This window comes from Podarcis erhardii (assembly GCF_964252035.2).
Source record: "Podarcis erhardii genome assembly, chromosome: 11".
NCBI classification, from domain to species: Eukaryota; Metazoa; Chordata; class Lepidosauria; order Squamata; family Lacertidae; genus Podarcis; species Podarcis erhardii.
The window spans coordinates 35499084-35526377 of NC_138501.1; the positions used below are offsets into that span (position 1 = coordinate 35499084).

At 41.6% G+C, this 27294-nt stretch overlaps 1 protein-coding gene across 2 annotated transcripts in view; it reads left to right on the forward strand.

Annotated features, from left to right (window-relative positions):
- PDE4D (phosphodiesterase 4D) overlaps positions 1-27294 on the forward strand; it is a 627484-nt gene that overhangs the window by 62034 nt on the left and 538156 nt on the right. The window lies entirely within an intron of this gene.

Consider the following 27294-nt stretch of genomic DNA (forward strand, 5'->3'; position numbering starts at 1 on the left):
CACAGTTGGAGGAAGTAATGTTTCTGAATACCAGTTGCTGGGAATCACTGGAGGAAAAAGTGCTTTATTGCTCAAATCCTGCTTGCAGGTTTCCCACAGGCATCTGGTTGGCCACTGTGAGAACAGGATTCTGGAATAGATGGGCCATTGGCTTGATCCACAGGCCCTCCTTATGTACACATCTGCAAGGGAAAGAAACAAACTGAATGAGCTGTTCACTATCTTTATTAAGTTTGCACACTCTGATGTTACTTTGGTTTTTTTGTCTCTCCTATCCCTCCAAGGTGCCATACATAGATCTAATCCAAGGTTGCTGTCAAGGTATCTTTACCCTCTGGAAAGGCAGGCTTAGATACTAACCCGCTGCTGCTATGTGTCTGGGCTTTCTTGTTGCTTTTACCATTTCATTGTTGGAGCCTGGCATTCATAATTATGCCTTATGATCAGGTCACTCTTGTTTCTCTGGCTTTCTCCGTTTGGTCTCATACTAAGCCTCTTGGGTGGTTTTTCTCTCCTGCATCTCTGCATTGCTGCAAAATACCCCAGGTTGGTTGTTAATGCTCTCAACAAAGCATTGCTGGCTTCTGCCCCCTTGTTGTGTCATCAGTGCCCTCCATCTGCAAGAGCACAGTGTCCTGAAGCATTTTCATCCAATTAAGATACAGGGACACTGGCAGCCATTGAGGAGAGTTTAAAATAGGCAAGAATTATAGACATTGCAAAATGATCACACAACAGGCTTAAAAGTAGTTTTCTATCAAACACAGAAGTTGAACTATGTGTATAAATTATCTAGAGGTCAGCCTGAATAGCTCATTGACCACTGCATCTCCTGTGAGTTAGTTTCCCTAGTGTTATACTGCTTGATGTGGGTAGACCATTCCCAGAAGCAGATACTGATGCAAGCCTTCAACAGCCTAGCATCCTCCAGACATTTTGGACCACAACTCACATCAGTCCCAGCCAGCAGTCTGTGCTGGTTGGGCCTGGTGGGGCACCAGGTTGGCAAAGGATGATTGGTAGAATATGTTATAGATATTAGCTTAAAATGGCATGGTTTACACATCAGCAAAGTTTTGTTTCTAGTCAGCCTTCTTATCACAAGACCTATAACCGAAGTGGCCAGTTTGTTGGAGGCAAGGGAGGGCATTGATGAGAGCAGCAATATGGAATTATTTGAAGCAGAAGCTCCATCCTGCAGTACTGAGTACACTCTGCCTATGTACACCATTTATAACTGTATTTGCCAGTGGCGACCAGTGTTGTGTGCTCTAAATGATGTGGATTTCACCTGCCATAATCTCTTGAGCATTGACCATGACAAATGGGGACTAATGGGAGCTGAAGTCCAGCAACATCTGACTACCTCAGCATATGTTGTAGTGCAGGCTTTACGTAGGGCTGCCATACATCTGGAATTTCCCAGACATATCTGGGATTCATCCATCGGAAATAGCGTTCAGACGGAATTTCTGAAAATCAGTAAAACGTCTGGGGAAACCCAGATAGTTGTATGGCAGCCCATGTTGGAAGTGTTGATTTTTATTTTTGTGAATTTCCTAGGAAAAAGCTTAAAAACCTTTTGGAGATTTTACAATAAAAATAAAAATCAACTTCCCTCAGCACCACCTAGCATGGTCAGTCATTCAGGATGATGGGAACTGTAGTACAACATCTGGAAGGCACCAGTTTGGGGAATGCTGTTTTAGTGATAAGGTCTAAAATAGGAGTAGAAACTAGAATATTCAATGGCAAGATGAAACAGAGAAGTACAGAGTCGACTCTTGCGTCAGAGGTAAGTACAGAAAGAGGCTCCCCAGACCTTGAGGAGCTGTTCCTTTGAACTAGCCTTCCTCCAAGAGATGGTTGTTGTGGAGACCAAAAACAGTTAATTATTTTGCTGTAGTAATTCCATTCCTCCTCATGCCATAATTGCATGTTCTGTTGTGAGCCAGTTTCAGATGAACTGGAGGATGGAATGTCCTGATCTCAGTCCACAGCTACAAATAATTTCTTTATCTCTTTCTCTGTTCATGACATTTGCTGAACCCTGTTCAGCGAAAACAAATGAAATAAAAATCCTTTTTAAGGGCTGTGTGGGTGGAAATAACTAAATGTGTGCATCCAGTATTACAAAATGTTGCCACTAAATGTTAATATATATTTTAGAAATAAGATTTATTGAGAGGTGTGTGTGTGGGGGGAATATCTGACTTCTGGAAAGCGTTCCGATGCGGTCATGAGATTTCCTTATTTTGAAGTGTGGCAATTTTGGAATGACAATACATGTTCGCTCCACATGGGTAGGTCATCCTGACCAAGGTGCACCAGAGTCAAAGGAGGGAGCATGACTTGATCCAAACATTCATGACAAACACCAAGGCCAGAGGAGGATGCTGCCATTAAGATGGCTAAGAGAACATGTTGAAAGTAGGAGTGGAACAGATTCATGAATCCCTGGCAAAGGAGTAAAGTAATATAGCCTTCAAAACTGGGTGGGCTGGACATATGGGGATGCGGCATAATCACAAAATTATAAGTTCCCTATGCAGTAAGGCAGTCAAGTCAGGGTCCTCCAAAATCTGGTACAGTGGTACCTCAGTTCTCGAACATCTCTGTTGACGAACATTTCGTAACCCGAATGCTGAAAACCCAGAAGTAAATGCTTCCGTTTTCAAACGCGCCTCGGATGTCGAACGGCTTCTGCTGTGTGTTTTTCAATTTCCTCAACTGAATTTGCAGACAGCCCTTTGTGCCTCAGTTTTCAACGTTTTGGAACTCAAACGGTCTTCTGCAATGGATTACGTTTGAGAACCGAGGTACCACTGTACTAGCAGTGGCCTGGCAGGAACTGATTTGGAGAAGAGGAAGCAATAATGGCAATAGTAAATAGCACAATGACCAACAATTGGGTGTGGGGGGGACACAATGGGAGGAAAACTTTTAGTGATGGCTTGGGAGGCAGGGAGGGTCAAAGCTGGAGGGCCCCTTCCATTGAGCAGAGTGAGGCGACCACTTCCAGTCATGGATACGATGGAGTGGGGTGCAGTAGGGCTCCCCAGCCATTCCCATCCTCCTAAGACAGTGTTTGCTTTCCACTGGCCTCTCTTCCAATGTACTGGTTGGAAAGGCCCCTGAACAAACAAGCATGCAAGCCTAGGCCTTGTGTCGCAGCAGACATTCTTTGCATGCACTCTCTGTTCTGTTCACATGGCACACATTTGTGCCCACCACTGAACATAAGAATATAAGAATATCCTGCTGAATCAGGCCAATGGAGCCTTCCAGTCCAGCATTCTGTTCTCATAGTGGCCAATCAGAGTGGCCAGTGGGAAACCCGCAAGCAAGAGCACTCTTTCCTCCAGTGGTTTCCAGCAACTGGCATTCACTACTTTGCCTAAGCATTTGTTTGAGCAGCAGAGAGCAGGTTCCAGAAGAGGGGCAAGTGCCTGGCAGAGAGGCATTGGATGTTAAGAGTTTTGTAAGCCACAGAGGTTGTTCTGTGCCTCCTAAGCTAGCCTCCTACTCTCAGGCAGAAGACCTGAGTGAAGGGTGGCACCCTTGAACACTTTTCAAAGCTAACCTTTCATGACTTCAGAATCAAAGAGCCAATTTATTAGAGTTTGTATGCTTTTGATAGGATTACAGCTCATTAGACTAATACAATGAAATCTGTTGGATCTAATTATTTACTATTGAGAAAGCTGTAGCTGGCCTGTAAGGAGCTCAGTGAGATTTTTTTTTTTTTTTAATTAACACTTAATTTCTACCTCCTTACAGAATTGATGTAGACACAATCATGGTAGGCAAATTTATATGTAGTTTTATATGCATTTTGAGCTGATGCATCTGAACTGGCAAGTGGCTGCCAAACCTCTCTCTAACATATGTTCATTTTCCCAGAGGAATATGGTGGGATCTTGAAGTACAGTGGTACCTCAGGTTAAGTACTTAATTTGTTCCGGAGGTCTGTTCTTAACCTGAAACTGTTCTTAACCTGAGGTACCACTTTAGCTAATGGGGCCTCCTGCTGCCGCCACGCTGCTGGAGCACGATTTCTGTTCTCATCCTGAAGCAAAGTTCTTAACCTGAAGCACTATTTCTGGGTTAGCAGAGTCTGTAACCTGAAGCGTATGTAACCTGAAGCGTATGTAACCTGAGGTACCACTGTAGTAGGAAAGAATGTTATATTTCAGTCTGCAGAAAGGAGGTACCATTTGTAGATGTGTTGCCATGTTAAAATACCCCACAATAATTTACTCATCAGAGATACGGGTGTTCTAGCTCAATCTACTATGTAAGCTTTCTAATTGCAGGGAAATTTCTTTTTTTATGTTGAAGAGAGTGTTAAAAAATGTTGAAGAGAGTGTTAAAAAATCTTCCACTTGCAGTTTGAAGTGATGCTATTTACTTTACCACTAAATGACCTTCAGGGTCATTTAATGATCCGATGACTAAATGATCAGATGACTCTTGATATCCCTTCCAACTCTACAGTTCTATGATTCTACCCCTTTTTAAAAACAAACAAATAAGCAAAACCCCAATAATAACAGGGCCATATATGTTTCCTGGGGGAGAGAATCTCCCAATTTTTTCCTACTGACAGATAATTCTGCCAGGAGCAGGGGGTGCTGTAAAGTTCTCTCTCAGCATGCACCCTGCCTGTCATAATAGGATATATTTTGCCAGTTGATCTGCTAGGAAGGAAGACTCATAAGAAGGGCCTTGTTGGACTTCATTGGACGAGACCTTACCTTGTTGATTACCCAGTTTGAGAATATTTTGGCTTTGGCTGAGGAACAGGATTAGTAACTGGAGATGGTGTGCATCTTTGTTTAAAAACAACAGCTCTGGCACCAAAACAGCAAGTTGCCACTACACACTCACACTTTCCCTACCCACCTGTTGCAAGACAAAACTAGACCCCTGCTTTTTGCATCAGGTAGAGAAGGGGATAGCTGCTGAATACTCTTGTCTCTTATGGCCTAACAATACATTACATTAGCTGTGTGAATTGCAGACACGTGATTTTTGTTTCTAAACACTCAATAACAGGAACAGTTGGTGTGTGTGTTTTATTGGCACTGCAATATAGAGGGAGGTGGGATTTTAAAAATAAAAATAAAAAAACATTCCCTTTCCAACCACAATCTCAGTGCAGCAATTATCATTAGGACAAAACGTCTTGCCGTGTGAGTGCTTTGCCTTTTTTAAAAACAACAGCAACCTGCGATCACAGGAGGGGTGCCATAAACCTCCCCTCCTTGTGTGTTGTTGTGCTGATGACAACCTCTCCCACCCGCCTGGCATTTTGATTTTTAAATAATAAATCCATAAACAACCCTGTGACATGACTGCAAATCATGCCACTCATGTAACATGTAGCTAGGCCCTAAGAGAAATAAATGGGCACCATCTTCTGGGGTAGATGTGGCATCCCCACAAAGGAAAGATTGTGTGTGTGTGTGTGTGTGTGTGTGTGTGTGTGTGTTGCATTGTCTGGCTGAGGACTGAATAAGCCTGGGAAGTGTCCCTGCTTGTCTGAGAGTTCATGTACAAATCCTCCATTTTTTGTTTGCAGCACATTTGATGTAAAAAGGTTAGGCTTTGTCAAAGCCTTATGGTTTCACGACAGGAGTTTTCTCTTAATTTTCTACATTGTTAACATCCAGCTTTATAGATAAAAGGCCTCCCAAAGGCTCACACTTTCAATTATATTCAAGCTGGAGCATTTTAATTAAAAAAAAAATGAGGGGAAGCCAGTCCCTAGCCATGCAATGGAAAAATTGCTGCTTTGGGGAGAGCAGCAGAATTGCTGCCATTTCATTACCGCGATCCTGTTATTTTCCCAGATAGTTGCACACCCCATCACTCAAATTACATAGTGGAATAGTCTTTGGCAGTCCCTTAACAGAGGCAGAATGGAGTAGAGCTGCGACTTGTAACAATTCTGAAACCTAATTGTGCCTGCTTCACAAGCCCCTTTACCAATCTTTTTTTATAATGGTGTAATAGAAACATAAGAAAAAGCCCTGCTAAATCAAATGGAAGGTCTTTCTAGCCCAGCTGCCGGCTTCCCACAGAAGCCAATTGGGAGCGGGGAACAGAGGGACACATAACGCTGCTTTATACTGGGCCAGACCATTGCCACATATATCTCATTATTGCCTTCACTGGCTGGAAGTGCTTAGGTACATCCATTGAGTTGGGTTGTGGGTTTATCCAGCTCTGGATTGTCCATACTGACTGGGAGCAGGTCTCCAGGATTTCAGACAGGAAGCCTTTTTAAGTCACTGAATCATAGAATTATAGAATCACAGACTTGTAAAGTTACAATGGACCCCAAGGGTCATACATGGAGATGCCTGGGATTGAACCTGGGTCTTTCTGCATTCAGAGCAGATGCTCTGCCTCTGGGCTATGGCTTTTCTCTCTCTTAAAGGTTTCAGAGAGGGGTCTTCCTAAACCCTGCCTGGAGAAGCAGAGGATTGAGCCTGGGGCATTTGGTGTGGAAAGCAAATGCTCAACCTCTGAACAAATCCCTTCCAGCATCTTGTGGCCACTGAGTATAGAGGCTTCATTTAACTACCATGGCTAAAAATTATTTATAGTTCTGCCTTCAATAGAGTTGTGTAAACCTTTTAAAACTCCCACAGTGTTCTCTTTTAAGTAATAATAATAATAATAATAATAATAATAAATAATAATAATAATAATAATAATAATAATAATAATAATAATAAATAATAATAATAATAATAATAATAATAATAATAATAATAATAATAATATATTTATACCTCGTCTTCCCCAGCCAAGGCTGGGCTCAGGGCGGCTAACAACCAATAATAAAAACAACTTAAAAACAACTTAAAAACAAGATTAAAATACATTAAAACATTAAAATGCAGCCTCATCACAGGAGGAGAAAGGAAAAAAGAAAAAGGGGGAGTGAATCAAATTGACTCCAAGCCAAAGGCCAGGCGGAACAACTCTTTCTTACAGGCCCTGTGGAAAGAAATCAGATCCTGGTCTCATGAGACAGAGCGTTCCACCAGGCTGGAGCCAGTGTTGAAAAAGCCCTGGCTCTGGTTGAGGCTAATCTAACTTCCTTAGGGCCCGGGACCTCTATGGTGTTGCTATTTATGGACCTTAAGGTCCTCCGTGGGGCATACTGGGAGATAGCTCCAGCAACATAAATGAGGCATGAATGATACATTGGACAGCTTCATGCAGGGCTGAGCCCGGCAACTCCATCAAAGCAGAGCTCTGATGTTCTTTCAGTGGCAGTCACCCACCAACTGAGCATTAAATAGGAGTTGCAGCACTATCTCATTTTGCTAGCACTGCTCTCCATGGACTTCTAACTTGGAGGAGCCCAGCCTCTGTTTCTCTGATGGAGCTGGAGGACTGTCTAAGTATTCTTTAAGTATTCTGAGCTAGAGTTTTCAGAGTCAGAGAAGGGCAATTGATGTCCTCTGACTGGAAAGGTACTGGCACAAGTTTCCCCTTGCACATTTGCTTCTGGTTGGCCTGGTGGTTATTGGCTCACTGGTGCACCCATGTATTGAAATGCCCTCCTGGCTGAAATACAAGAGGCCCCTCGGTGATGGCATCCCCCCAGCTCTTGAAGACACATCTGTTTAGGCAAGCATTCTCCTGGACAGAACTTGTGATTTTATTGCTTTAACTCTTTTGAAAAACTGTTTTCATTGTTATGCTTCTTAATTATTTGTTTTATTGTATATTAAAATGTTATAATGTTATTGTGTTAATTAGGGATGGATGTTATAGTTGTAAATCACTTAGAAGCCATTGGGCTATATCATCATCATCATCATCATGATCGTCTGGAGCTTGTTTTGAGGGCAGTTTCCTCTCCTGTTTCCACTGTTGCATACCCTTAAAATGTTGTAATTGCACATCTAGAAAGTGTAGTGTGTGAATATGTCTTTAATTGTTTGTCATTCACCTCATGTAGAGTTTCGAATTCTGACTTGGACTGTGCATTGTGAATTAGTTGCTTTGCTGGTAACTTGATTGCATGGTCTTATATTGCAACATCTACATAATGCCATGATTGTTAGTCTTATCACAGTCTCAGTAGTGGCCTAATAAACTGGCATGCCTGAAACAGATAGGTCGAAGTAATGGATGCTCATTCAATGTATCAAAATGTGACTCTGCACCATCCTCAAAGAGGTCTGTTTTATGCTTGAACACATCTGCTTGTCTTCTGGGTGTTGCTTTGCAGGATAGTTTAGTCCTGCATTTGGGAAGCTTCCCCTTCCTTGTTTTCCACTAATCCAAAGTGATTGCTTATGAGCACCACTTATGACTCCCAACAGATGTATAATTAGGGATTGCAGATGGATTTTCAAACTGTAAAGTGTTCAGCTAAATTAAAATATTCGGGTCAGCTATGTGCAAATGGAGTAGCTTCTTTACTTTTGGCCATTACACGAGGAGCCTTACGCCTCCAATAGCAGTGAATCCCATGAAGGATGGGATGGGGGCATCTATGGTGGAGGAACTGCCACTTCCTAGTCTTGCACCAGCCTGGGTGTAAGGTGTGTGTGCGCTTTTTCTTTTTCTTTCCTGCTGAAGTTCCCTCCCACCAATTTCTCTCTTAATGACTTCAGACGGTGGAGTGAGATGACTTATGTCAGCTCCAAGGCTGGCTTAGTTAGCTGCTGTTTTGGTGAATGCTGTGGAGGACTTCAGTTCCTGTGGATCTAAGGCTTCCTCAATTCACCTATGATCCACCCTTTACCCATCTCCTATCACCATCAGAACACCATCAGTAAAGTTTGCAACTGCTACAAAACAAGGTGGCCTCAGGTACTGAGCCTTCTTTCCCGGCCATAGACATCCCGATACAACCAGCGAGGCAGTGCCACAGCTTCCTATGACACCTCATCTTTCCTCCCTCGGAGTTTAGGATTCCTTCTTAGGAGACTTTTCCAGCCATTTGTTCATGACCAGCACCTAGTGAGTGAGATGGAGCTGAGTAAATGAGCTGAATGCTAAAACTTTCAGTAGGGAGCTGCTAACCCAGAAAGAGTCTGGAGAAGACCAAGAGGCTTATATCTGCACTTCAATTTCATTTTCTTCCTCATTAACTGCTGCATTCCTCCTTGTACCCAGTTCTGGGCTCACCACTAGGCATGTTGCCACCTGTGCACTTGAGGCTTGGGGGAAATGAAGAGAGAGAACTGGGGATAGAGGCAGGGATTGGGCTGTGGATGATTGGTGGCAGAACTCAAGTGAGATATCTCTGAGCTCAGGTGCTTCAGATTGCCCTGGGGCTTCTCCCAAGTCCTCAGTTGTACTGGGGGTTCTCTGTGGGGCCCTATGACTCTTCCCCAGAGGAGGTCTGCCTGGGTCTGGGTCACACACTTATATCTTCATATTTCCTTTTTTTTTTTGGGGAAATAATTTTTATTAACAGGCCAATCAAATCACATTAATTCCGAATCACATTAATTCCAAATTACACAGCCAAATTTTAAAATTTTGTGGGGGGTACCCATACTTCGAGCTCAGAAAGGGATCCAAACATCTCTCTTGCTGCTGCTTTAATGTACACAGTTCTGTCAAAATAGTATTCACAGTTCTGTTCAATCTTCTCCTTGTTATTTTCCTCATCTTCTTGTTGTTATCATATATTCCTTTCTTTGTGATCTCTGGTAGTCTCCACAAGCGGGTTGAAAACAAACGTCGTTATATCCTGTGTGGATTTTACACTCCTCCAAGAGCCATATCAAAATAGACAGATGCCATTTCCGTACCTCCGTACAAAACATTCCCAAAGTCTGTCCATTAATTTCCACAGGCCTGCCAGTCTCTCTTCAATTTTCTCAGGGGGCCCTGCCAGGTCAAACTCACAGTCCGATATAATAACAAACCATGGTCCTCCTCCCCCTCAATCTTCCTGTGGCCAGGCCTGTCGTAACAAATCCCTTTTTAACTGCGTCACAAAGAGCTTTCATTCCTTTCCCGATGTTCCCACAAGCCATGTCTTTGATTAGTAATATTTTACACACAGTTCTTAATTATCCTGCTTGTAATCAGTAATTGCAATGATTCTTTATTGGGGGGGGGGTGTTATTAGGTACTCACATAAGATAAAAAAAGAAAAGTTCCCCCCTCCTTTCCAGTCCCGCTCCGACATACCGATCCTTTGATGAATCTTCTTCTTGATTTATTGTTGAGTCCAGCCCGTTGCTCCACTTCACAGAGATCACTTTAATTGGCAGTCTTATCTCCCGATCTTCACTCGAAATATGTGCATTTGCTTCTCTCTAATTGTTTATTTTGAGCTCCTGCAACCAGTACGCGCGATCAGAGACAGCTTCAGGGAGAGCCATCTCCCACAAGGGCTGTGTGCCTTGTGCCCTCACCCCCAAGGCAGTGTTCCCCATTCCCTTGGGGTAACAAGGGAGGCTGCATACTCCCATATCAGCCTCTTAATTACGTCGTGTGAGCCGGAGAGATGTTATTGTCAGCCATCTTTCAATGTGCCCCTAGCGGCCCCCCATATCTTCATATTTCCAAGCCCCAATTTCTGGGCATGGCTTGAGATAAAAAATGCAAGTGGTGCTGAAGGGTGCAGGGATTTTGCAATAGATTTGTGTTATCATTGTTGAATAAAAAAGCATACCTGCCTGGGTGCTAGCATAAACATTCATGAACTCTGTTGTTAAATATGTGAAATCCCAGAAATCTGATCAGTACATTCTAGTGAAAGTGTCTGTAGGACAGGTGCTTGAATTCATTTGTTGCTCCAGTGAAGGTCCAGGCATAAACAGTGTCTGTAGAGTGCCTGCAACCCCCCAAAATAAAATTAAAAAGGCTCAGTTTTTGCTTGCAAATTTTATTTAATTTTATGTGAGTTTTTGAGAATGGCCATTGACAGTGGGAGATCTTCACTCTAGTGCACATCTCCTTTTAGGTGAGGGTCTTTCAGCCAGCCAGCCACTTCTTCTGGGAAAGGAGAACCTAACCACTCTCCTGTTCTGGCCAGCTTACATAAAGCTTTGGTTAGTTTCAGCTCCCCAGAGAGACAATATGTCTTGTATCTGCCTTAGCAGGGGCCCTTAGAACTGTTGAAGGTCCTGTATGGTCTCTGCTTGACTGGGATTCTGTCTGCTTCCCTCACTTGCTGCTGATTTTGCCCTGTAATCTCCCCTCCCAGTCCCTGCATTTGTGTTTAATGCAGTGTGTTAGTGACATGTGCGGGCGATTGTGTGCTGGTATGAGATTTAGTTCTGCCTCAAGGTGCTTGCTTCCCCATTATGGCATTCAGTGTTATACATGACATGCAGTCCACATTGTCACCTCAAGTGGATGTCACAAATCATTTGGCTGATTTGCATTCACATTTTTGCACATTGTCCCAGTCTGTTTCTGAATTCAGATAATTGAAAAATCCGCCCTTCTAGCTGGAATAAGGATGAAGTGGCAATGAAGCTCTGTGGGTCTGGGACCCATGAAATCTAATCAAAGACAGCTGTTTTAATTGGCTTGTGCATTAAAATGCTCTGGCGAAACCAACCTGTCTGACTAGGCAAGGAGGCTCTTACTTTATTGCGGTAAGCTGTAAAACTGTCATTTCAATCTCCATTATTAAATTGGAATTTTAAAGATGCATTTTAGAATGTCAAGTCTCCATGGACGAGCCTTAAAAAAATAAGTGAGATAGCACAGAACTGTCTTTCACCATTCATTCCCCCAAATCTCTCCCACTGCCAGAAGAAATTCCACACACCCCTCTTTTTTACTATGTATTCAAGCTCTTCTTCACGCAACATTTAGTCAATATACTGATACTCTCTAGAAGGCATCTTTATTATTTTTCTTCACTGTAAACTCAATTACATTTTAAATGATTTTTAACTTGCACCAAAGCAGACCATGAAGCATATCAATGAATACAAGTACAACTCTTTTCATGCCTTAATTGTTCTTGTGGTAGTCTGTGCAAACACTGGAGCTCTGACAATGACCTGTGCCTAATCATTTTGTGACCACATAACTGTACCAAAAGGATTCCCTGCGGAACTATTTCCAGGATGAGTTGGTACCCATAATAGGGGCTCCAGAACTGACAATTTGTGATTACATTTTCATTATATGCAACAGAGTCCCTCGCTTTTCAGCTGCAGCCTCTAAGGTAATCATGTATGAATGGCTGTTACACTTCATTTTGCCTTTTTAAATGGCCTTTTAGATTATTCCTTGGGAAAACATGGTTTTGAGTAGCTTTATAATTGCATGCCAAACCACACCAGATAGATTCTCTTTTGACTGGAGTAAAACCCTTGCTTTTCATACATGAGCTTGCATCTGCTTATCTCTGTCCAAAGCAGGAATTGAGCAAGATTCGCAGGAAGCAAATAGGAGGGTAGATCAGTAGTATGTCTGCTGGTGCATCTAATGAAGTAAGCATGCAAGAATGTAAGACGAGCACTGCAGGATCAGACCAAAGGGCCACCTGGTCCAGCATTTTGGGAGAATTGCAATAGCTCATTGATAGCAATTCAAACTGTGAGGGGTTTCTGCTACTGCATTAATCAATACTGTAGGTAATGTTTAGTGTCATAGGCCCTTATTTGCATGGCCTTAAGATTTTGCTGTAAAATATATATGTTGATGCTTTTATTTCTTTTGTTTTCATTTAGCTTTTTATCTTCTCTTTTTCATTTTTTTTATTAAAAAACCCTTTAAATACTGAGAGCCAGTGTGGTGTAGTGGTTAAGAGTGGTAGTCTTGTAATCTGGGGAACCAGGTTCGCGTCTCCGCTCCTCCACAAGCAGCTGCTGGGTGACCTTGGGCTAGTCACACTTCTCTGAAGTCTCTCAGCCCCACTCACCTCACAGAGTGTTTGTTGTGGGGGAGGAAGGGAAAGGAGAATGTTAGCTGCTTTGAGACTCCTTTGGGTAGTGATAAAGCGGGATATCAAATCCAAACTCCTCTTCTATTCTTCTTTATTCCTGAATTAAATTAAGACAACTTTGATGTTAGCAATAACTCATCTCAAGTAGTCTATGAGCTAAAAAATAGATTTGAATTTATAAGATCCAGGTTTGAAATAGATCTATTAAGCAACAAGGTTAAAATATTGTCAAAAATGTGTAAGTTGCTTTTGGAATGGAATACGAAAGATGAAGAAGTAAAATCTGTAATGATACATTGGGCAAAGGATATTGGTTATAACAGAAGAAGATTAGAAGAAGTTAGAAGATTGGGTAAGATTGTGGAAAGATGGAATAAACTTTACCGCATGCAGTTCGCTTAAAGAAAATATAATGAAAATGATGGATAGATGGTATTTAACACCAGTGAAATTAGCAAAAATGTATAGAACAAATAATAAATGTTGGAAATGTAAAGAAAAAGAAGGTACCTTTTACCATATGTGGTGGGTTTGTAAGGAGGTGAAGGTCTTCTGGGAAATGATATATAATGAACTTTTAAAAATGTTGAAATATACGTTTACAAAAAAGCCAGAAGTCTTCCTGCTAGGTATGTAGGTAGAGAAATACATAAATAAGATAAAACTTTGTTTCTCTATGAAACAACTGCAGTGAGAATGTTATTAGCCCACAGATGGAAACAAGAAGATTTACCAATGAAAGAAGAGTGGCAGATGAAATTATTGGACTATGCCAAACTGGCAAAACTGATGGGAAAATTCTGGAACCAGCAGGATCAGACTTTTCTGAAAGACTGGAACAAATTTTTGTTATACTTGAAAGACAATTGTAAAAAATTAACTTTGCTAGTAGGGTTACAAGAAGTTTTGTAAGGTTAAAACTATCACTTACTATTCATTATAGTTAATTTAGTATTTACACAAGATTTAATGATTTAATAGTAATAAGAAATAGAGGAAAATGCAGTATCCAGAGAATAGGTTTGAAAGCCATCAATCAGGGAGGGGAGAAGTCACAGGCTTGGGGAGCCAAATTATTATATATAAAAGTCTACTATGAGCTAAAGATAATTGTACTCTGTTACATTCATTACCTTTTTTGAAAAAAACTTTTTAAAAAACCAAAACACAAACCTGAGGGATGCAAGGGTACATTTGCTGTTTTGTTTTCTGTAAAATACAGTTGTGAAAATTCACTGCATGAGTAACTATCTTTAGATATTTTTTGTGTTTTCCACCGCAGAATATGATTGTTCATCAAGTTGATTCCCCTTGACATTAGTTGGCATGCTTCTATATAATCAGAGTAGTTCATTGAACAGCCTTCACTTCCTGGGTGAATTTCCAGGATAAATGAATTAATAAGTTATGGGTCTGGGCATGGTGCACATGGTGCATGTTTTGAATTGTGCATTGTGGGCATGACCTCTGATCCTTTGGTTTGATCCATTCTGTACTCTGTTTGCTTGTTTAGCTGCCTATTGATTATCAGGCCACAGTCCTGGTTCTGTGCCTAAAGAGTGATTCCATTGAAACGCTTTCTGACCTTATAATGAGAAAACATGGGAATAAGTTCTATGGCTTATAGTTAGAAAAGATCCAGATAGTCATCGTTACAGAAACTACAGCAAGAACCAAAAGAAAGAGAGAATGGGAGAACTCACTATCAACAGGAAACTGCGGGGTAAACAGAAAGGTCTGCAAAGGCACCTTGTTGTCAGTGCTTGCCTGATCTCCATAGGGAGCTCATTCCACAAAATATAAATCTGCATATACGAATTACATGCAAATCTAGAACCTGTTTTTGCCTCCTTTTTGGTTACATGCTTCCTATTTTCTGCGTAAGCAGTCTCCCTACCTGATAGAGCTGGGCAGCCAGTGGAAACCTAGGGTTTGCTAGGGACTCTACTACACTATTTCAGCAAATACTACAAACTTTCTCCAAGCTGAGCATGTCCCTTTAATGGTTGTTGTCTGATGATTTCCTGGCACCTCAAAAATTTCCAAGGTGGTGCTGAGGTTCCCAGAAATTATGGTAACCTTACTCTTTGCCTTCAGCCTACTCAGATTAAAGAGCTTTCCATCTGTTTGATATATGATTTCTACTCGACAAAGTGTAGGATCTGCAAGCTATAAATACGCCTCAGCAGGCTTGGTCTTTTGTTTGAGCGAAGAGCTTGCATGCTGCTGTTCCCTGCCCCATTGTGCGGTGCCTTCCCCCAGAACCTTCTTTCCCTAGTTGACAGGAGCTAGGCCTGACAACCTTATTAAGCAGCTGCGGTCCTCAACATTGTTGCAGCCTGCCACCCTTGCGCTAGTGCCACATTTTATGCAGAGAAATGAGTTGTTGCTACCAGAAAGCTTCTGAGTCTGGACAATAAAGCAGATCCATTGCAAAAGCAGTTTTCCAAAATAGATCTCAACAACCTCTATAATTCTCATGGAACTTTGCAAGGGAAGCAATGAAATCTGCTTCAGAAGGATGAGCTCTGGAATGAGGAACGAGGTCATCCGAACTTGGGCTCACATGTTTCTGCAGCATTATTTCGGGTATCTGTTAGCTAATCTGTATTAGTATGCAGCTCAGAATTTTGTTTTTTAAAAGGTATTAAATGGTTTATAAGCACTTTAAGTAAGCAAATAAATAATAAAGTGCAAAATACCTCTTAATTCTGCATTGTGTATGAGGGCTTGTTTCCTTTCCCTTTTTTAGGAGGAGGAAACTAATTATGTTTGCTGTCAATTGCTTCCCAATTAGTATGGAAGAGAACCTCCTGAAGCAATGGCCTGAGCTACAAGCTGTGTCAGTAGGGATGATTTTCTTCATTATGTGATGCTGGCAATTGAAATTGAAACTGAAGAATGTTGGGGGCCAGTAAGCCAATTCTGGTAGGGCTGTAGGTGTATTTGCATTTTCACGTGGCTCTCTTATCTGCCAGCTGTATTACTAAGTGCCAAGCTGCACATGAACCAGTCATGCAATTAGCAATTGTGTGAATGGCTTTTGGCAAGTGTGTGTGTGTGTGTGTGTGTGTGAAGTGCATTCTGGAACAGACCCTCGCATCAGAATAGAGGAGATTTAGCTTCTTGCGCCCCAGTGCAATCCCAGTTCAGACCAAGTCTTCTGCACCTGGTGCTGCATTGGAAACAAAGCACCTACTGGAGTGAATGGGAGTCCCCCCCCCAATGCAAATTGCAGATGTGGGAGACCCAAACTAAACTGAGACCACAGAAATGGAGGAGGGCCAAATTCCCCCCTATCCTGCCATGCCAGTGTTGCAATTCTGAACTGCGCCCATGAACCTGCACTTTTAAAACGACAGACTTCTGTGAGTGGGAATGGATCTCCTGGTTATCAAGGGCAATGAGGACAGGTTCCTCATCGATGGCACCTGGTTGGGCGACCCAGCGTCAACATCTACCTTGCCACTGGTGGTAGACCCAAGAGCCCAACTGTCTTCACCAAGGTCCCCAGCCGGTGCAGCTGTATTTTAATGAACTGAATAGAATGGAAGTTTTTGAGTCGGGCTGCGTGGAGAACATATGTATGAACTTAACAGTACTTTTTTTAGTTACTATTTTGTTAATGTTGTTTTATAGATTATAAATGCTGTTTTGATTTGATAATCATATAATATGGCTTTTGCTGTAATGTTTAGCTTATCTTTTGTTAGGAGTCTTTTATAGATTGCAGTTGTTTTACTGATGATTTGATGTGCTATTACGCTATTGTCATTTATTGTTTGTAAGCTGCTGTGGAATTCGTTTGAATGGAGAGCGGCTTAGAAATACAACCAATTGATCAAGCAGATTTACACATTTGCAAAACTGGCGTATGAATAGCGCCTCATCTTGTTTGGTCCTAAGGCACAGTGGATGAGCAGATGAAAATGCACCTCTCAGAAAGTTTCAGAAGAGCTTCACTGCAGTAACTGATATCATTTAATGATGATAAAAGAATGTAACAATGGATGGTGCTAAGCAATTTCCTTCCAACCTGGCTCACTTCTGGTATTCCAGCCATGTTGAAAGAAGATGGCTTAAAGAAGGCTGTTTGCTTCCCTGTCCACGTAATGTTCATTTTCATGTAAAAGAACAGACCCGCTTTATATTTGAATGGGCCGCACAAGTGATTGTGTCAGGATGCCCTTTGCACAGTCTGGCCTGTGCAAGTGATCAACTGGGTGTGTTGAAGGGGAAGGCATGAAGCAGTAGCCAGAATGCAGAGCAGCAAAGGAAGGCCAGAAGGGCCAGAGGCTGGTGCATAGTTCAGGCAAGATGGATAGTTCCAAAAGGCAGCTTTCCAGAGGAAAGGAATGCACAGGACTCTCTTGGGCAGCTACTGCATCTAGCAGGATGCTCAGGTGGAAGAACCAACTCTGAAGCAACAGTAACATAATATAGTATATTGTCCTCCAGTTCATATTGTCTGGCTCAGCTGCTGGCCCTCTCTGACCATAATGTGGGTGATGCTGTAGAGCAGCAAAGACCTGGTTTCTTAGAGGGTCAGGCTGGAACACCTTGGGGAAAAGGTGAATCTATGGATCTACCATATACCTCCAAATGAATAAACTAAACACAGATGAAAACAAACAAATTAAATATACATCCTTTTAGAGCTGTTCTGGTGGCATAGAGAGTAGGACATGCAAGGTATCTACCAGATCCCCTGGTGTGAGACCTTTGGTGCTTAACAGGACGGCTACCCCACCATGTCTAGTCATTTCAGGGGTTTTGGTTTTTTAAAGTAATCATATATTTAATTCTCTTCCATTAAAACTATCGAGACATAGAGCTGTTCATCTTTCACTGCAACAGCCCTAAAAGTCCATGTATGAACATTCTCTTTTCTTGTTATTGCCTTTTGCCCTACACCCTACTTTCAGTGAAAATGCAACAATCTCTCTACTTGTCTATCTGACTTATTAAAGTGCGTTCAACGTTGGGACCAAAATAAGTCTTCCTTCCTTCCTTCCTTCCTTCCTTCCTTCCTTCCTTCCTTCCTTCCTTCTCCTCTAAGAGTTTTAAAAAATCTGAGAGAAAGAAACCATAAATGCCTTTCAGGATAATATTTTTTTAAGTCTTTTCTCTCCACCCTTTAAAAACATCATTACCTCAATGCTCATACTAGCAGCCCCAGCGAGAAGATGCTTCTCATTACCAGCTCTCTAGATTCCAATAATATGTGCAGTAAAACAGCATGAAATTAAATTTCTTGCTAATTTTGCCAAACTGCTACTGCAGAATAGGGGTAATCTGTAATAAAAATATGTAAACGCAGTATTGGTCTTCAACACAAGCAGCACGCTTGGGCTTCCTGTCTGTTTTCCTCTCTGCCCCCCATTTCATTTAAGTGGGTTGTTTTCCTTGTTAGTTAATGCAATATGCTAACCCCCAGATGAACTGCCAGACACTGGCAACATATTCAAATGCTGGCAAACACATCTATGCAGGTTCTAGATTCAGGTAGGTAGCCGTGTTGGTCTGACGTAGTCGATATATATCCAGTAGCACCTTAGAGACCAACTAAGGTTGTTGTGCTGGAGGAGACTCTTGAGAGTCCCATGGACTGCAAGAAGATCAAACTTATCCATTCTTAAGGAAATCAGCCCTGAGAGCTCATTGGAAGGACAGATCTTGAAGCTGAGGCTCCAATACTTTGGCTACCTCATGAGAAGAAAAGACTCCCTGGAAAAGACCCTGATGTTGGGAAAGATTGAGGGCACAAGGAGAAGGGGACGACAGAGGACAGATGGTTCTTGAAGCTACCAGCATGAGTTTGACCAAACTGCAGGAAGCAGTGGAAGACAGGAGTGCCTGGCATGCTCTGGTCCATGGGGTCACGAAGAATCGGACACGACTAAACGACTAAACAACAACAACAACAACAACAACAACAACAACAACAACAAGTTTGTTCTTGGTATAAGCTTTTGTGTGCATGCACACTTCTTCAGATAGATATCTATGCAGGGATATCTACAGTCCAATCCTGTGATGTGCCGCAAGCCCTATGTTGGTTGGGTTTATGGGTCCTTTATGAGGTTAGTGACAACTACCGTAGAGGCTGGTCCCCAGTGAGATTGGTGGTAGGGGAAAAGGCAGGGAGGAAAACCACAGGCGGAGTCAGAGCCAATGATAGGCAGAGCCAACTAATTCTGGATTTGTCCTCAACCTTCTCCATGCTGAGCTTTGCAAGGGCAGCGTTGAGCTGGTGGAGCAAGCTGATAGCCCTGGGAATGGTTGTAAGGAAGGAGGCAGCCAGGCAAGCAAGGGCAGAATGAGTTGGTGGGGCAGTGGTCCATTCTTCCAAATGGACCAGCCCACAGTGGGTTTCTATTCCCAGTAACAGGTGAGAAATGACACTTTTATAAAAGATCACATTCTAATCCAGGGCTTTCCAAGTTTCACGGAAGCCTATCATATATCAAGTGGTGCTTTCATGTCAATTTGCCATATGCTTTATCAAAACAAGCCAAAACTGATTTATGGGGATCACATTAGTCCATGGTCAAACTGTACAGAGGGATGTAAAATAAAAAGTATTTGTGCTCTTTCTCTCTCTTTCGCTCTCTCATACAATTTTTCTAACTGGATAAGTTGGGAAAGAAAATCTAATTGAATACAAAGCAAGCTGTCTTGTTCACGGTACTGACACAAAGACACAAAATTGTCTGTGACATAGATGGAATAGGACGGTGTTTTTATGTCTTTTTTTAGTTGATTATCCCCAATGTTTTGTCTGCGAAGGTGGTGTAGTTATGATATGTTTAATATTGTTTTAGGTTATTATCTTTTAATTTTTTGTATATTTTAATCTGCTGTACGACACATGAGTCTTTGTTCTTTTCTGTTCGTTTTTTGAAAGCAGTGTTTAAGAAGTTTATCAGACTAACCTAATGAAGTCATCAAAACAAGGACAGAAAAGCAGGCGCCCCAGTCACTTTCCCAATGGTCACTGCATCTGAAACTTTTCAATGTATAATTAAAGAAATCAAGACAGACACTGATGCTGAACAATCAGACTAGACAGCAGCATCTTCACTTTTTAACACATTGATTAAGCACACACGGGGCCATTCTGAACAAGAAAACTACAAAGAGGTGTGTTTTGTTGTGGTTTTTAGCTTTGATGATGCTTGCTTAAGGGGTCATTTTCTGTTCCTGTTTTGTTTTATGTCTTGGATTCTACAACATGTCTTCTACAACATGTAGGATTGCCGCTAAAATGTGACCCAGTGTGGTGTAGAGGTTGCAGTAGCATATATACTGAGGAGATCTTGGATTATTATGGACCCAGCTATACAGCTGTAAATAAAATGTTTTAAATGTGTTGTAAAGTGCAATATGTCTGTTGTCTTTGGCCATGGAGTTTTCTTGGCAGGGATACTGGAATGGCTTGCCGGTTCCTGCTCCACGTGGATCACTTTTGGTCAAAACTCTCCACTATGATCTGTCCATCTTGGGTGGCCCTGCACGGCATAGCTCATAGCTTCTCTGAGTTATTCAAGCCCCCTCGCCACGGCAAGGCAGTGATCCATGAAGGGGAGAGAGTCTTGAGAGTCCCGGTCGGAGCTAGACATTACAAATTAAGGGCATTTGCAGATGACCTAGTATTGACTTTGCAACAGCCAGACACTAGTACCAAAAGAGTATTAGAACTAATTGAGATATTTGGTCAAGTGGCAGGATTTAAATTGAACAAACAGAAGACGAAAGTGTTGGAGAAAAATTTTACAATGGCTGAAAAAGAGAAGTTTCAGAGTGAAACAGGTTTAGTGATAACGAAAAAAGTGAAATACCTGGGGGTAAATCTAACATCTAAGAATGTGAATTTATTTAAGGACAATTATGATAAATGCTGGACAGAGGTAAAGAAAGATCTAGATATATGGTCAAGGCTGAGACTTTCCTTGTTAGGCCGAATTGCTGTTATTAAGATGAATGTGTTGCCTAGAATGTTATTTTTATTCCAAACGTTGCAGATTTTGGACAAGATGGACTGTTTCAAGAAGTGGCAGAAAGACATATCTAAATTTGTCTGGCAGGGCAAAAAGCCCAGAATAAAATATAAGATCTTAACTGATGCAAAAGAAAGAGGGGGGTTTGCCCTGCCGGACTTAAGACTCTATTATGAATCGGCAGCTTTTTGCTGGTTGAAACAATGGCTGCTTCTTGAGAATACAGACATTTTGGATTTGGAAGGGTTCGACATTAGATTTGGTTGGCATGCATATTTATGGTATGACAACGTAAAAGTACATAAGGGCTTTAAAAATCATATTGTTAGAAAAGCATTATACAATGTTTGGATGCGGTATAAAGATTTGTTAGAAAGTAAAACTCCCAGGTGGTTGTCACCAATGGAAGCTAAAGAGGTGAAAAAGCTTAATATGGAGTCTAAATGGCCAAAATATTGTGAAATTTTAGAACAAGATGGTGAAAAAGTTAAATTACAGAGTTATGAGAAATTAAAGTCTAAAGTACGAGATTGGTTGCATTATCATCAGATAAATGAGGTATTTAAACAGGACAGGAAAATAGGCTTCCAGAAGGAGAGGTCCAAACTAGAAACAGAATTGTTAGAACCCAATACTAAGAACTTGTCAAGAATGTATAATTTGCTGTTGAAATGGAATACACAGGATGAAACGGTGAAATCAGCTATGATTAAATGGGCACAAGACATCGGTCATGACATTATGTTTGCTGACTGGGAACAGTTATGGACCACCGGTGTTAAATTTACGGCATGTAATGCCTTAAAAGAAAACATAATGAAAATGATTTATAGGTGGTACATGACCCAAGCCAAGCTTGCAAAAATTTACCATTTGCCCACTAATAAATGCTGGAAGTGTAATGAGACTGAAGGTACTTTTTATCACCTTTGGTGGACCTGCCCGAGGATTAAGGCCTTTTGGGAAATGATCTATAATGAAATTAAGAAAGTCCTAAAGCGGACGTTTTCTAAGAAACCTGAGGCTTTTCTCCTGGGTATGGTCGGCCAGTTGGTGTTAAAGAAGGATAGGACGTTTTTTATGTATGCGACTATAGCAGCAAGAATTCTTCTCGCAAAGTACTGGAAGACACAAGAACTACCTACTCTGGAAGAATGGCAGACGAAGGTGATTGAATATATGGGAATGGCAGAGATGACCGGCAGAATTCGTGACCAGGGGAAAGAGACAGTGGAAGAAGACTGGAAGAAATTCAAGATATATCTTAAAAATTATTGTAAAATTGAGGAGTGCTAGATGTCAGGGAATAAGAAATAGAGAATTGCAGCTGTAACTAATAAGTTAAAGAAAAAGGATTGTAATGAAAGTGAATTAAATAATTAATTATTGAGAGTTGCTAAAGAAATGTAAAAAATAAGGATGCAGTAAAAGGGAGGTACGGGGAAGTCGGAGAAATAAGGTGTATGAAAACAAGATAACGGAATTATACATGTTTATATGTTTGTATGTTTTTAGTTTGTTTATTGTTTGTTTTTAATTATGTGTTTGGAAAACAAATAAAAATTTATTTATTTTTTAAAAAAGAGACTCTTGAGAGTCCCATGGACTGCAAGAAGATCAAACCTCTCCATTCTGAAGGAAATCAGCCCTGAGTGCTCACTGGAAGGACAGATCCTGAAGCTGAGGCTCCAATACTTTGGCCACCTCATGAGAAGAGAAGACTCCCTGGAAAAGACCCTGATGTTGGGAAAGATGGAGGGCACAAGGAGAAGGGGACGACAGAGGACGGGATGGATACTGTTCTCGAAGCTACCAGCATGAGTTTGACCAAACTGCGGGAGGCAGTGGAAGACAGGAGTGCCTGGCGTACTCCATGGGGTCACGAAGAGTCAGACATGACGACTAAACAACAAAGTGCAATATGCAAATGTGACACCAGATGGCGAGAGTGAGCTATGAGAAATTCAATGTATAAAATAATAATAATAATATCTTACAAAGTTAAGTCAATATTATTACTCTCATATTACTAAGGCTAAAAGATAGAGGCGTTTGCTTAAGGCTGCTAAATGAGTCAATCACAGTGGTGAAATTTGAAGCAGAGACTTGCTGATTCATCGCTCAGAGTCTTAGCAGCTATGTTACACCAGCTCCTCATATATTTAATTATCTTTGAATTATATACATTATTATTTGCCTAAAATTTCAGCTTTTTCTCTCTTGTGACTAAACACTTTGTATGCCAGCAAGGCAGCGTCAATAAAGTAACGCGAAACTGGCTTCCAGTGTGTTGTGTGCTTAGTTTTTGCAATTTGTACAGTGGACGTCTCTCATGATGTTAAGGCACTTGGGCAGAATGTAATATTTAGGGCAGTTCCATTCCTTGATCCAGACCAGGATTCCAGAACATTCTGTGCTAAGCATAGACTACTCCTCCCAGGACTTACAACTAGGCAGATGGGTGAAAGGGAATTCTGGCAGGAAAAAAACCTGCCTGCATATCGCTGTAAGCAAGGAAGGAGCTGCTACCTAATAAGCATCGTATGAGCTCCAAGTTCTCATTCCTAAAGAGTCCCAGGCCTCTGAACACAAAAGGGGATTAGCATTAAACCATAAAACCAAGAATGAGGTTTGTTTTTCTAATGACGGATCTTGAAGATAGCAGCCGATAAGGAATTGGCAGATAAGCATTTTATCAGTTAATGCTAAAAGCAAGCAGGAATGCTGTGTGGTTTTTAATGAAACTTGTATTTATGTGGATGTTGCAAGCTGAGTCAAAATGTGGGAAACTGTTCAAGTAAACAAGTGGCACTCATTAACCTTAGGATTTTGCTGAAACGCCTATAAACCTTGTTACAATCCTATTTACAGCTGACTTCTGAATAATGAAATATAAGAGAGCCTTGGCAAATGGGGAGACACATTTGAACCTGACAGCTAGGGAGCTCATTGGACCCAAAACACAGATGTACAGGGTAGCTTCAGTCAAGGGCTGCTCAATATGTTTTTGCACCTGAGGTCCCAGAGTGTTGGCAAATCCTTGATTTAGCCTGACTCTCCTTTGTTAGCTAGATTCGTGTTTTGTACAGCTGGCCATGTAGGTGTGACCTGCATTTCTATTTCTAGACAGCAACATTTTTGTAAAAAAACAACCTACTACTGGTCATTAAATGAGCTTATTCAAATATCCAAGTATCCAAAAGAGCCTAGAGAGATTTTCAGTCAGCACAACACAAAACCAGTCCGCAAAAATTGTAGCACGTTCCACACCCCCTCTGTTTCAAACTATGTATTACTGCCATTCAGTTGTAATAATATGTATTTTCTAAGTTACAATCTGTTTTATTTTAGCTCTAATAAAATAAGAAGATTAGCCACGCAACTCGGAGATTGTAAAACACATGTTGAAACTGAATTATATCTCCTGTGCAATCAATATGCACTGCCGTGCTAACATGTGGCCTTTTGGCCCCCTCCCCCAGAAGCCATCAGTAACATTTGTAAAAAGAATGAAGACCCATTATTTTGTGTGTGTGTGCCATTCAGTTGTCAAACAAACTTTACCCTAAAGGAAGATGATAAAAGCACCCCCACCTCGCTTAATCTGTCTTCAGTCTGGTCTCTCTTTCTATAATAAGCAACCAATTTCATGCTTAGTTTCTGAAGCATGCAAACAGCTGGTTTCCGTCATGACCGTTTTCAATTGTTGCGACACTGTGTGTGTTTTTTAAAGATCATGAACTCCCTTTCCCTATGGAGAGAGGCATAATTTAAATGCATAATGCTTGCCGTTTATTTTCAATAATATAAACTATACAACAACTTTGGCATAGAAATGGTGTTGCCTTTATAGTCCCTCAGCTTGGATTAGCAATTTGACCTTGACTATCATCGGACTGTGACAAGAATATAAAGCAGGAGATATCTCTGGAGCAAACACTTTGAAGAACCTGCCTAGAATAGCATATTTTCTAGTGATGCACTTCATTAGGGGGGTGGGGGTAGGAAATATATCCTGGCAAACAAGGCCAGGATGTTTTCTTTCCTCCTGCTTTTGCTTTTAGATTTGAGACGACAAAAGTACTCGAATGTGACATGTGGAATTGGAGCACCTTCCAGACTTTTTCTTCTGTTTACAACAAATAAATCTGGTTTTATTGACTAAGCAGTTTGCTTGTAGCCCTGCTCACTTTTTACTTAACATAATTCAGAGCTGGATTTAGATGTTAGTTCCTGCTGCCGGCTATTAATGGGCTGTAATAACAATATGAGTGAGCCCTCATCATTGCTAGAATCTGCAATGGCGTTCGCGTGAGGCAGATCCATTTCTTCCTTTAATAACTCGCTAACTGTATGTTGCGTATGACCAAGACTTTTTCACTTGTAATTTTTATTGGTGTGTAGAACGCTATGATCCTCTCCACCCCTTGCAGCTTGTTCCTGATGTGCTAGAGAAATCAAATGCCTGTAAATGGCATTTCCAGCTGAGATTTAAAGAAAGCATATATCAGATCCTGCCAAACCCAACACTAGTCAATGGATGACTCAGGCAACGCATGTCGAGCAATTTGGAGCAAGTGGTTCTCTCCGTGCCAGTTGCTGCAGAAGAGCTGTGCTTTAAAATTAACAATGTGAAACGACATCCAGCATCTAACCTTAAACGGCAGGCATAAGATGTGGGTGAATTATTCAGCAATGCACAAATAATCTGCCATTCTTGATTGCTGTGTACCTTTTAAAATAATTGAGATGTTTGTCTTCAGTGTGCCTTTGGCCCAGACTCACTGGACTGCTCATAGGCTAAATTGAGCCAACCAGAATGCATTCACTTTGCTTTTGAAGGGGGGATAGTTGGCTATCTGGTCTTTGTGCGGCTTTCATAGTCTACAGATATCCATGAATTCATCCCAGGTTTTTTTATTTTTTTAAAGAAGGATGCTTCATATTCACATACCTGTGAACATGTCCAGTTAATCCTGGCAATTCCACAGTGCATCAGGTTTTGTGTGAACATGCTGGGACATGCATTTACCGAACATTGACCCCGTCTGCATGGTAGAGGAGCCGGTTGTTCCCCTCTCCCACAGTGTATATTTAAAGAAATGCAGGATGTATAATTTCTATTGAAGGCTGGTTCATTAGGACAGTGCCCCACCAAACTCAATCTGTCCTCAGCCAGACCTCCACCTGCCTGCCTTCTTACCTGAATCCAGTCCAGGTGATGCCCTGCCTGTCAGCTTCATTCTCCTTAGTCTCAGTGTTGCCCTTGTAAAACTCAGTAAGAAGGAGGATGGGGACAAAACTACAATTAGTTGGCTCTGCATTAGCTCCGGCTCCAACAGCTGTTGGGATCCCTGTCTTTTGCCTGTCATGGACTGGTTGGATGCAGAGGAATGGTGAGAGGAACCAGCTGAGGAACCACCAAGGGAAGAAGGCTCAGAGCCCAGGGATTGGTGGTGGGAGAATGATGAGTGGTCAGAGGCAGAAGACTGAGAAGAGGAGGTGTCAGAAGCTGAAGGGGTAACAGGGCTTAGTGAGCTGGGAGAGTCTGTGCCAGAGAGAAGTCCAGAATCAGAGGGAGAAGCTTAAGCAGGACAGGAGAGAGGCCAAGAGACACAGATGAATCAGGCTTGTGAAGAGGCAGGGTTGACTATCCCCCCTGCTGCAACAAACTCCTTTCCCCCTCATCTCCCAGAACCAGAAGAGGCATGAAGTGGGAGGAACAAAGATAGAAACGCAGGCACAGTCTCCAATTGCTTGGGGGTGAGGAACCTGCAAGGGAGGAGACTTAGCTGGCTGTGGGGAGACGGGGACTTTTATTCTTGGCATCTGCTTCTTGGGGGCAAGACCTGAGTTGTTGTGCTCATTAGGCCTGAGACTCCTGTGCAGATCCTGTTTTGTTAACAGTCAACTCCAGTTTGCTTGTGTGATTTAGTGCTGGCTTGCTCCTGTCACTGCCCCACCAGTTCTAATGGGCATCAGCCACTGTTGACAATTTCTTCATTTCTGTACCACTGTTCAATCCAAATTTCCCACCCACCAAGTGGTGAACGGCATATAAATACAAAATATACAATAGAGTGCAATAATATGCCACAAGCATATAAAGTAATGTGATATAAGAGAGCAGGATATGGTAGCTCTATGTATCTATGAGACAATTGGTTATCTACAAAATTATGGAATATTGTGAAGTCTTTTCACATACTGCATTAGATCAAAAATAAGCCCACAACTGTAGTTGGGAGTGAAGTTCTAAAGAGAGAGGGGAATGTGAAATTGTCCAAACAAATCTAGGGTAAAGAATACTGTCTAGATTTTTTAGTGACGTATCCACACTTATCAATGTTGAAAGCACCAACGACGCTTATTTGCCATGTGTCTGTTGTCTGT